Source organism: Anas platyrhynchos, chromosome 1 (assembly GCF_047663525.1).
Source record: "Anas platyrhynchos isolate ZD024472 breed Pekin duck chromosome 1, IASCAAS_PekinDuck_T2T, whole genome shotgun sequence".
NCBI lineage: Eukaryota > Metazoa > Chordata > Aves > Anseriformes > Anatidae > Anas > Anas platyrhynchos.
In genome coordinates this window covers 95,298,728-95,308,920 of record NC_092587.1, presented here as the reverse complement: position 1 = coordinate 95,308,920, position 10,193 = coordinate 95,298,728, and the positions used below count along the sequence as shown (strand labels likewise).

General features: G+C 35.5%; 1 long non-coding RNA gene across 1 annotated transcript; it reads left to right on the top strand.

Annotated features, from left to right (window-relative positions):
- Window positions 1-4,594: 4,594 nt before the first annotated feature.
- LOC110352359 (uncharacterized) lies at window positions 4,595-9,382 on the top strand. The gene is made up of 3 exons (XR_002401238.4): window positions 4,595-4,744; window positions 6,796-6,934; window positions 7,591-9,382. It is a non-coding gene; the product is annotated as an uncharacterized lncRNA (long non-coding RNA).
- The last annotated feature ends 811 nt before the right edge of the window (window positions 9,383-10,193 follow it).

Below are 10,193 nucleotides of genomic sequence, written 5' to 3'. Positions count from 1 at the left end.
GTATAATTAGTAGAAGTAATAATGGTATCTATTTTAATTTCTAGAGTATTTGGTATAAACTACCAGAGTGGCATAAAGCCTATGCTTTAGGGTGAAGATCACCCCTGGATAGGAATGAGTTTAGGGCATCTGTTCATGTGAAGGCTAGGAACAAACCCTGCATAACTTTCACAACAGAAGTTTGGGAGCAATATTCTGCTTTTTTGGAAGCTGGAGAAAATGGACAGAAAGGAAACTGCAAATACAAGGAATAAGTTAGTCAAGGAAGTCTTACTCCAAAAGGAGAGAACCAGTGAAATAGATTTGTTCTTGTTGCTGATCATACAAAACATGGAAAGCAGTATTAACGCTGCTTGGAGAGCAAAGGGAATTGCATACCAGGATGGAGGGTGATGGTATATCCAAATAAACATTTAAACAAATTTAAACAAATAAAAAACACTTGCGGACTGCTGTTGTCTTGTCTCATGAATTTTTGGCCAATTGCCTACAAATGGAGGGAGAGGAAAATAGGTGTTAGTAATTGCATTGTGTAATTTCTGCAAGGTGTCATTGTGTTTGAGACTTGCAAGTTAAGAAAGGTGAGAAGACACTATGAATTTTATTTTTTAAGACAGTTGGAGAAGTGCATCAAAGGAAATTATTTTAAAGTTGGTGAAAGATATGTGTAGTTCATTTTCAGCTCTGAAGTAGTAACTAACATGAAGGTTAGGAAAATGAGCAATGAATCTATATTATTATTTTTGACCAAAATCTTTTGAGATGGGACTTGCTTTCTTTTGAAAAATGTCCAAAGTAGATTCTTGAGACTCTGATGAGGGGTTGTGTTTTTAGAAGTCTTTTGCAGTTTCCTGGTTCTTAAAATGGTGTCCCAATAAGTTTCAAATACAAGTGGCATCAATCTCTCACTTACTTGGAAAGTTGGTTTACAATATGCAATCTCAAACAGAACAAAAAAATTAAATTGCTGCAATTATAGAGGTATTGTATTTTTTATCCTGCAGTAAAAAGGAATCATAATAGCTTTGTTTGCGTACTTTCAGAATAGGAACAAAATGATTTCAGAATGATGAATTTTGATCAGAAACAATAAACCTCATTTATTTGTAAGTAATTGTATCTATTTTGATGGTGTCTTTCATTGTTCTGTTTTTGCCAGTGCATTTTTTTTAATTTCATTTTATTTTCTATCCAATTTAGATTTTTCAGGCAGAAGTTTCAACTGATCTTTCTCCCCTGTCACTCTCTCCCACAGACACGGTCAGTTGAATCAACTTGTTAGTGATTAATTAACTTTTTTTTTTTTTTTATCTTCTTGGATAGAGAACTTATTTCTTAAACATCAAAAACTCAATGGAGTAGGTCAAAATTCAAGAGAATAATAGCCAAAATAATAACAGCTTTGCTTAGTGTATTGGGAGGGTTGATATACTTGAAATAACAGGACCATTTTATACTGCAAGGACTAGTAACATCTTAACCATCAAAACAAAGAGAGAACACTAGAGTTTCCACTCTTATGCATTTTAGCTTCTTTTTCAGTTTTATATGCCTATAGCATGGTTTTTGAAGGCACAGTCAACAGTAGTACTGGCCACAAAACAAAGCTGACCTGCAGGTAGATTCATTCTACACTTTAAGGTTTGTTCTAGTCAGAACGGCATTTGTCTTGAAGCCAAAGACTTGAGAAGCACTATTCTCAACCTTTAGCGTATCCACCATAAATGCAGGTTGGTTTTGGCTAGAACCCTTTGCAAAATCTGATAAAGTTATCAATGTCTAGTTCTGTTTAAAAGGAAAGACTCACAAAGCTCTGAACAATGACAAAAAAAAAAAAAAAGTGAGAAAGGAAAACCAGCACTGAAAGTGAACTCATAAAAAATATATAATATTAAAAAAGGAAAGAATTGAATTGGTAAAGGAATAATATGTTATTGATTATTGTCTATGAACCATGAGAATACTGAGCTATTTTTTTTTTCCTGAGATTCTTTAAAATGAAGATTTTTTTTTTTATTTTTTTTTTAGATGTGCTTGTGCACTGCCTGATGTGTAGAAGGATTCTTACTGGCTCAGCTTATTTAAGGAAAACTTTAGTTGAAAATAAAGAGCTGCAATAATGATTAATATAGCAGCAAATGAAGTACATAAATATATAGAGAAAACAGTGCTTCAAGGTTTTGTCACTGCACACTGTTGTTTCTCAGTCTCTCCTACATCATAGCTTTTGAGCAACATTCATAATACATGGCGTTAAGTGTTAATTTGGGCTTTTATGCTCCAAGGACACTGCATGTTAATAACCAATACATTATCCACACAGTTTTGTTCTTCCTGCTCCACCTCACACTTACTGGTGTGTTTGTGTTACTGAAGAGACACTAGGTAAAGTAGTAACAGCTGAGACTGCTCTGACAGCTTAAATGTATTTCTGAAAGCCAGCTGTTGTGAACAGATAAACTTCTGATGTGTAACTTTCCAAATTTAAGCAATAGGGTGCAGAAGATGCTCAAATGCTATATCCTTGTTACGCCATTGCTCATTAAGATTATAGCATTTCCCTTTTCTGTCTCTTTCTGTACACTGTTTACAGGACAGAGATGCTATTCCGACCACTTTTAAAAGCCTTGTATATATTTTTTGTTTTGTTGCCTATCTGGCTAACCTATTTAACATTTTTAAAGAAATGTTTTCAAAGATTGGTTTCTGTTCTTCTGAGATACCTAAAATCATTTTTCTTCATGCAGTGTGGTGCAGGGGACTGCTGAATAACTCCTGTGAGGTGCCGAGTGCTCTCTATTTGCATTAATTTTTTTAGGCTTTATGCTCTGTCCCTGAAAGAAACTGGCAAATTATCCCCCCCATTCCCCTGATGAAGTCTGTTTGACCCTTTAGGTCACACACAAATGTGTGCTAAAAAAGAACAATCAAAAAGAAGTGTTGTCTGAGGAAGATCACGTGAGCTAAGTCAGTAAAGAAAATAACACCACCCAAGTTGTTATTTTGAGAGCAAATAATTTCCTGTATCCACTGACTTTAGGGAGAGATGAGGAGCTGAATGCAGTGAAAAAGGATTCATGCCCCTTTCATAGCCAGAACTCCTGGTTTTAGAGCTGTGTGGAAAACTGCTGATTTGGAGTCTCATTTCAAATTTGTTAAAACCTCTCTAATAATCTACTGACCGTACATTCCTGTTTGTGTACGTGATCTGTCTTGGGGATACCTGTGTTTCAGGAAGGATGAAACTCCTATTCTGAAAATACTATTCACGTGAAAATTGACAGAACTTGAGAACTATGTAAGAGAAAGCAAACAAACAAACAAACAACTCCCCCCTACATGTTGATAGTGTTTTCAGGATGTCTAGAAAATGGACACATATTCTTGTGAAACAAAATTCTTCGGCCAAAATTATCTTTGTTAAATCAAAAATGCATGTAATGCAAGTGTTTTATAACTTTGGTCTGATTTCAGTAAACCCATGTTGTAAAAATATAATTTATATCTTAAACAATTTTGGTTTTGATTACTTTTTTATTATTATCATTTTATTTTAGGAGACTTGTGATGTTGAAACCAAACAGAACAGAGATGAACAGTTTGTGTCAATCCCAAAGATCACAAAATAGTGTTTTAGACTAACGTCAGATGAACATTTTTCTGTATTTTTCTTTTTCTTTTTCTTTTTTTTTTTGGTATCATAAATGAACCAAGTACAAGATTTTCTCCATTTTTAAACAGATTATTATTGTTTAAATTAAAATACCAGGGATCAAAAATTCAGAGTATTGAAAGTTATTTAAACATTGAACAAAGAGATGATCTCTTTCCTAAAGAAATTACCAATTACTGTTTCAGTGGAAGTGTTGAATGATTCATATTTCAGATTTGGGCTTACTCATCTAGTATATTAAGTTTTACATTTTAAACTCATTTCTCTGAGTGGAGAAATGCATTTTAGTTGAGGGCAGCTAGTACCTTTAGTTCTTTAATTTCCACAGATAGATAGGCAAGCTGTTACTTGTAAATACTGTCTGAAAGAGGTCTGCCTCTAAATAAAATATCTGCTGAACTTGTAAAACAGTGGTTGCAAGACATTTTTTTCCCTTATGTGAAAGAAAAACTTTGACATTTTATTGATAGTATTTCATTAATTTCTGTCTTGGCAGTGTTTACTTTTTGTCATTCGGAAATGCCTGTTAATTTATATTCTCATGCAATTAACTTTGTATTTGATATATTGTATGTCAGAGCCTGACATTCTGTGAAAATAACATTTAAAATAATACTGCCACTTAAATGGTCAGCAGAAAACCCATTAATTATAGATCTCATTTTACACCTCATTTAATTTATTATTATTTGCTTGTTATTTTTTGCTATGGCTATAAGAGAATGAATGTATTCACCCATTCTGCATGTTGTCCCAGCCTCTTAATTGCAGAGAAGGATTAAACACTGAAAATGTGTGCGTTTGTGTGTGTGATGGTTTTGGCTCGGACAGAGTTAATTTTCTTCATAGAGGAAACACAATGTAGTGTCTTCGATTTTTGATGAAAATAATGGTGATAGCACATTGATGTCTGTAGTTGTTGCAGAGCGGTGCTTACACAGAACCAAGGACTTTTTAGTTCTGGCAAGGAGGCTGGGGGCACACCAGGAGCTAAGAGGGGACACAGCCAAGACAGCTGGCCCAGGCTGCCCAACGGGATGTCCTATGTCATGTAGAGTCATGCTCAGCAATGTAAGTTGAGTGAAAGGAGGAGGAAGTGGGGGATGTGCAGAGTGATGGTATTTGTCTTCCCAAGAAACTATTCTGCATGATGAACTCTGCTGTCCTGGGAGTGGCTGAGCACCTGCCTGGTGGTGGGAAGTAGCAAATAAATTCCTACAACTAATTTCTTAGACACAAGATTGAATGAAGTACACGAATGCATAAGGAAGTAGACCACTCTGCCTTTTTAATTCATCCTCCTTCCCATCCAGCTGTAAAATCACCTGTAAATTCATTGTCCTTTTTGACTTCAGTACCAGGTGAGGTTTTTCTTTGCTTATGTGCATGGCTTTTGCTTCACCTAGTAAACTGTCTTCATTTCAGTCCATGAGTTCTTGCACTTTTAACTCCCTGATTCTTCTCCCACTCCCAACTGGGGCAAGTGCATGAGCAGCTGTGTTGGGCTGAGCTGCCTGCTGGTTTAAACCACAACAGTGTGAAAAACTAATTAATTTACTCTTTCCTTTTTGCTGTCCACAAGCAGTTTGTGGCTTTTCTTTGTTGTTATCATTGCTGTTGTTTGGATTTTGTTTTTATAGTAATTAGCAGCTGTTGAAATGCTTCACACAGAAAACTTCTTAACTGATAATACCAAATTTCTGGCTGTTGATAATTCCCTTTGATTTAAAAAGAAATGATTCACATACCCATGCAACACTGGTGTGTTTGAGATGCTGCAGAACTATTGAAATAGGCAGCCATTCAGAACAGATTTTTAATACACTTGCATTTGTACATGCTTTGTAACACCTGAAGTATCATCACTGTTCTTAAGTTGCTCTTCCTCTTCTCTTAAGAATCCTTCCTTTTGATGCCTGAAAAACTTGACAGTGGTTATGATATTTTTATGCTGTCCTGGTGAACTCCACTGATGTGTTACTTTGTGAAGCTTCTTGTGTATCAATCTGCATCTGCCTGATGTTTTTTCATCTTTTGAAAGATCTTCCTGCAATTTTTCCATAATAATAAAACAAACTTATACAAAGAAGCCCTGTTTATGTCATGGGTGCTTCAACAATGAAACAAACAAATAAAAACAACAAAACCCACCACCTTGTTTTCTGATGCACTGTGGTGGTTTCATAAGGAAACAAACTTGTTGGACATAAAGCCTACTTTGACTTGTAAAAATTCACTGGTACTGACTGCAGTCAAAGTAAGGGGAGGAGACTAGGTCTTATAGAGGACGTTTTTTATTCAAAGGCTTTTTTGTAAATTAAATATAAAGAAAGGGAAAACTGATTTTAGGATTATGTATTAGGCTTTCCTAAACTTAAACACAATTAGTAAAATAGTGGTTTAAATTAAAGTTCATGTCTTGATTTTTCTTTTAATAGATATGGTTCGTGTTCACTGAATGAATAAATAAAGATTAATGAGCCCTGGAAAATATGTTAATTACACTCCTAGAATGGAATTACCTTATGATGAAACCATCAGAAAAAAAAGTGTTTATGGACTGTAAACAATATGCTTTAATCAGTATCATGAATCTTGTCTCTGAGATCTGTGGCATGTGTTTTTTTGAGGGAATAACAGTTGATAAGCATTCAAGACAACTGGATTCATTCTTAAATATAGAGTGAAATGCATAGCTGATGAAAACAGTGACAGTCCTCTGTAGTGATTTTCAATTTGTAATTGGGTAAAGGCTCACAGGGCTAGAAGAACAGTCCTCTTCTGAAACTCTGAATGTAATAATAGTGCATGAAGGTAAGCATGCAGAAGAGCACCTGGCTGAACAAGAGCTAGATCTCTAGAAACTTGTATTTTTGCTTTTCAAGTTGAAGACAAAAGGTAGTGGTAGCACTAAAATTAAAATAAATACACAATTGGTGAATGCAAGTAATTAAAGCAGTGCATGCTCATGCTTGAATAAAGGTCAAGATCAAGACTGAACTACAGAAATGTTGTGCAGCTGAAACAGTCTGAATATCTGTGCACTTTTATTGTGTAAGTGAATATGTTTTAAACTGTATTTTGTGCTTCAATCTATGTTGCAAATCTCTTGCTCTCCACAGAACATGCAGTACCTCAACACATGCCAAAACCAAGAGCAGAAAAGAAAAGCCCTCTATGGAGCAGAAAATGAAGCTACATCCAAGGATTTTGAGGTGGCTTTTATTTACAAAAAGGATATATCTTATCCTGTTGAATGAGGTATGTTTTTTGTTTGTTTGGTAGATTTTTGGTTTTGTCACCTTTGTGATTACTTTTCTTTTTATGAAGGTTTTGCAATATGTAGCTAGATAGATGCCCACTAAATGCAGTTATACAGTTGATCCACTTATTATCTCGCAGCTCATTATATGTTGTATTTTATCATTTGTTTCTGTATGGAATATTAGACAGTTAACATGTCACCTTTAGCTCATGTCCAGAAGATACAAGTCACTAAGTACACATGCTGACACATACAGTGACTAGTCTGACTTTTATTTTTTATTTTTATTTTTATTTTTTGGATTTTGAAATCCCTATATCCTGTTACTGTTGCCAACTTTGTACAATGTTGCTAAGGAATAGAATGTCTTTTATTTATTTATATATAATTTTTTGTGTGTGTCACAGACTTAATACATGAAATTTTGTAGAGATTGTTTTTTTGTTTGTTTTTTTTTTTTTCCTTTTTTTTTTTTTTTTTTTTTTGCCAATTGTTAGACACTTATATCTAAATAACTTACTTTTTTGGAGCTTAGGAAGGAATATACTTTTGAAAAATCTTTTCCCTCTGTTTTGGTACTCGGTATTATTTGTCATGCCTGTATCATTGGTTGTGTCTCTCATTTCTGTCTGCCCTTTTCTATCTTTCCTAGTCTAATGAGGTTGTACCGTGGGTCTGACTGGAGTCATTGGGGAAACCTCAAAATGCTTCTGAATGGAGTTGTACGGTGCCAAAGAAAGCTTCACAAACACCATGACTAATGATACAACTAGCATATATATCAATGTATACAATGAAAACAAGGTATTAGTTCATCTATCACATTACCAATCAGCTTTGAAATGACTAAGGCAGTAGTTAAACTTTTTTATTCTTCTTGCCAGCTTATTTTTTTTTTTCTCAGGTGGTATTTTCAATTTTTGCAAAAGTACTGCCCAGGGTTCGTTAGCACTAGAGCTCCCCTTGTTTCGTGTAACTTATTGATACATATCTTTTGTAAGAAACTTTTTTTTTTTTTTTCCAAATGCATTCAGTAGGATAGTCTTTTGATTGGCAAAGCCAAAAACCTTGCAGGCCAATAACCTTCCCATAAAGCACATCTGCAAGAGTGGTCTGAGTTTCCACAAACAAGGCCTTTCTGTAGTTTGTTCAGTTTCTTGCTATTCTTTGTACAATCTTTGAATTCAGGACCTGGGCCACAACATGAAATAGGGGATCCTGTAGAGTCTCTAGCAGCTGCACCGCTCCTTCCCTCTGCTCCCAAAGGTCTGCAGTGTGCCATCTCCTGCAGGGTTTTAATGACAACTGTCGCAGCTTTGTGCCAGGACTGTGCAGCAGTAGGCAAGGGGTATGTCCGAAGAGTACTCTCCATGCGAGAGACTAAGCCAGTGATTTGTTTTGGGATTGCCCAGTTGGTGGTGTCTGAGCTGTGCGCTGTTCTGGGGAAGCTAGATGTGAACCGCCCTAGGGAACTGTTATGCCGCTTACCCTGATGCTGTGATAATGCTGTATAATCTAATATGAAGTTGCAAGACAAATGGATCCCAAGCTGTCCTGAGACCTGCCAGCATGCCCAGCCCTCTCCTCTCAGCAGCAGACTGCTGGGAGCCCTAGAGCAACTGGAGGCCTCTCCCAGAGAGGATTTTGTCCCAGAGCATTTCCTACCACAGGTTTCCCAAATATGTTGTGATTATTTGTGATTATGTCACATAAGGGCTTGTTTATGTGTGGATAGTAGAAACCGGACTATTGGATGTCTTGGCTAAACTACTGTGTTCATTTTACTGATAAAATGTGACACGTGTGGATTAGGAGGGCTTTTCTAATAAATATTCATTTATGAAGTGTAATTTATTATAACAATTCTTTCTGTTAACAGCTACTGTTATCCAGTAGTGATTTTCATTAACAAATTACTTTTTTTTTTTTTTCAGCTTGAAAGCAATGACATTAATTACTGCTATAATTCTTTATATTGTTTTGTATTTCATTGCTGATTCTTAATTACAATGTGAACTCTCTAGGAGCAAAAGAAATTCAGAAGGACTTGTATGGAAAATTCCTGTAAAAGTTAATATACGTGTCTCCCTGCAATCAGTTACATATACTTTTGCAGTTTGAGTGTTGTTGCCAGAACACCTGTGTCCTGTAATGTAGAATACTATACTGCTTTTGCAAGACAAATAAAACTATTACCCTTTGTTAATTTTCAGTAATGCTCATAGAAATGTCCACTGTGGTATGGGTAGAACATTTTTGACTGCTGTGGAATTTTTCTAGCTTTGACCTCAATAAAAGAAAATGCCTTCTAAAAGAAGCCATTTGCTGGGGGCCAGTAGGTGACATAGTATAGCAATAAGGAATTCTGAAGCATTTGCCAGATTATCAATAATGACTTTTTAATTTTAAGCAGAAAAACAACTTTATTGCATAACATGAAATTGTCGAAGTCTAGCTACAGAAAAATGTTACTGCAGAAAAAAAAAAACTTAAATGCAAGTTGGAAATACCGTGTTGTTTTTTTTTGTTTGTTTTGTTTTGTTTTGTTTTTGTGTTGTTTTTGTTTTTAAATCCCAAAGAAAGCTGTTAAGCATGGTGTGCTTTGAGTTGCGTTTGTTGTTTAGAGTAAGAACTGACCAAGGTGTAATTAGAGTGCTTGGGAAGAAATGAAGAAACTGCTGCCAATGAGGCTATGTTTTTTGCTGAAGAGGTCTTCCTCCAGGCACTTCATTATTTCTCCAGCAAAGAAATACATTGCTGTATGCAGGTAAGGGAAGAGTAAGACCATCTCCTTTCTGAATATCTCTTCAGTTCAGACTGTATGTTTGAGTCTCATGCCAGCGTACTTCTGTTAGTTGGGAGCAATGCCAACCTACCTGTGAGAGGGATTTCTGTTCCTAGTAGGATTTCTGAGCTTCATGGTGGGAGTAAAAATGTAACTGTGCTTTTTCATATATGCATGAACCCAGACGAGCCGTGGTAAAAGGAGATTAAAATCAGTGGTTGTTTCCATGCTGAGCAAAGTATGGCCAAAATAATAAGGATGTCAGGGCATTTAAAGTCATCATAACTGACATTAATTAGGTTGTCCGTTTTATTTTTGTCTCCACCCATTTCTGCAAGCAGTTTTTTTCTTGTTGGGGAGATTTCACCTATTTATAAGGTACTCATAAAGCTGCATTGCTCCAATAAACTAATCTTATTTCAGGTATTCATTTCTATAATTCTTTGCTAAGATTATGCACAGGGACAAAA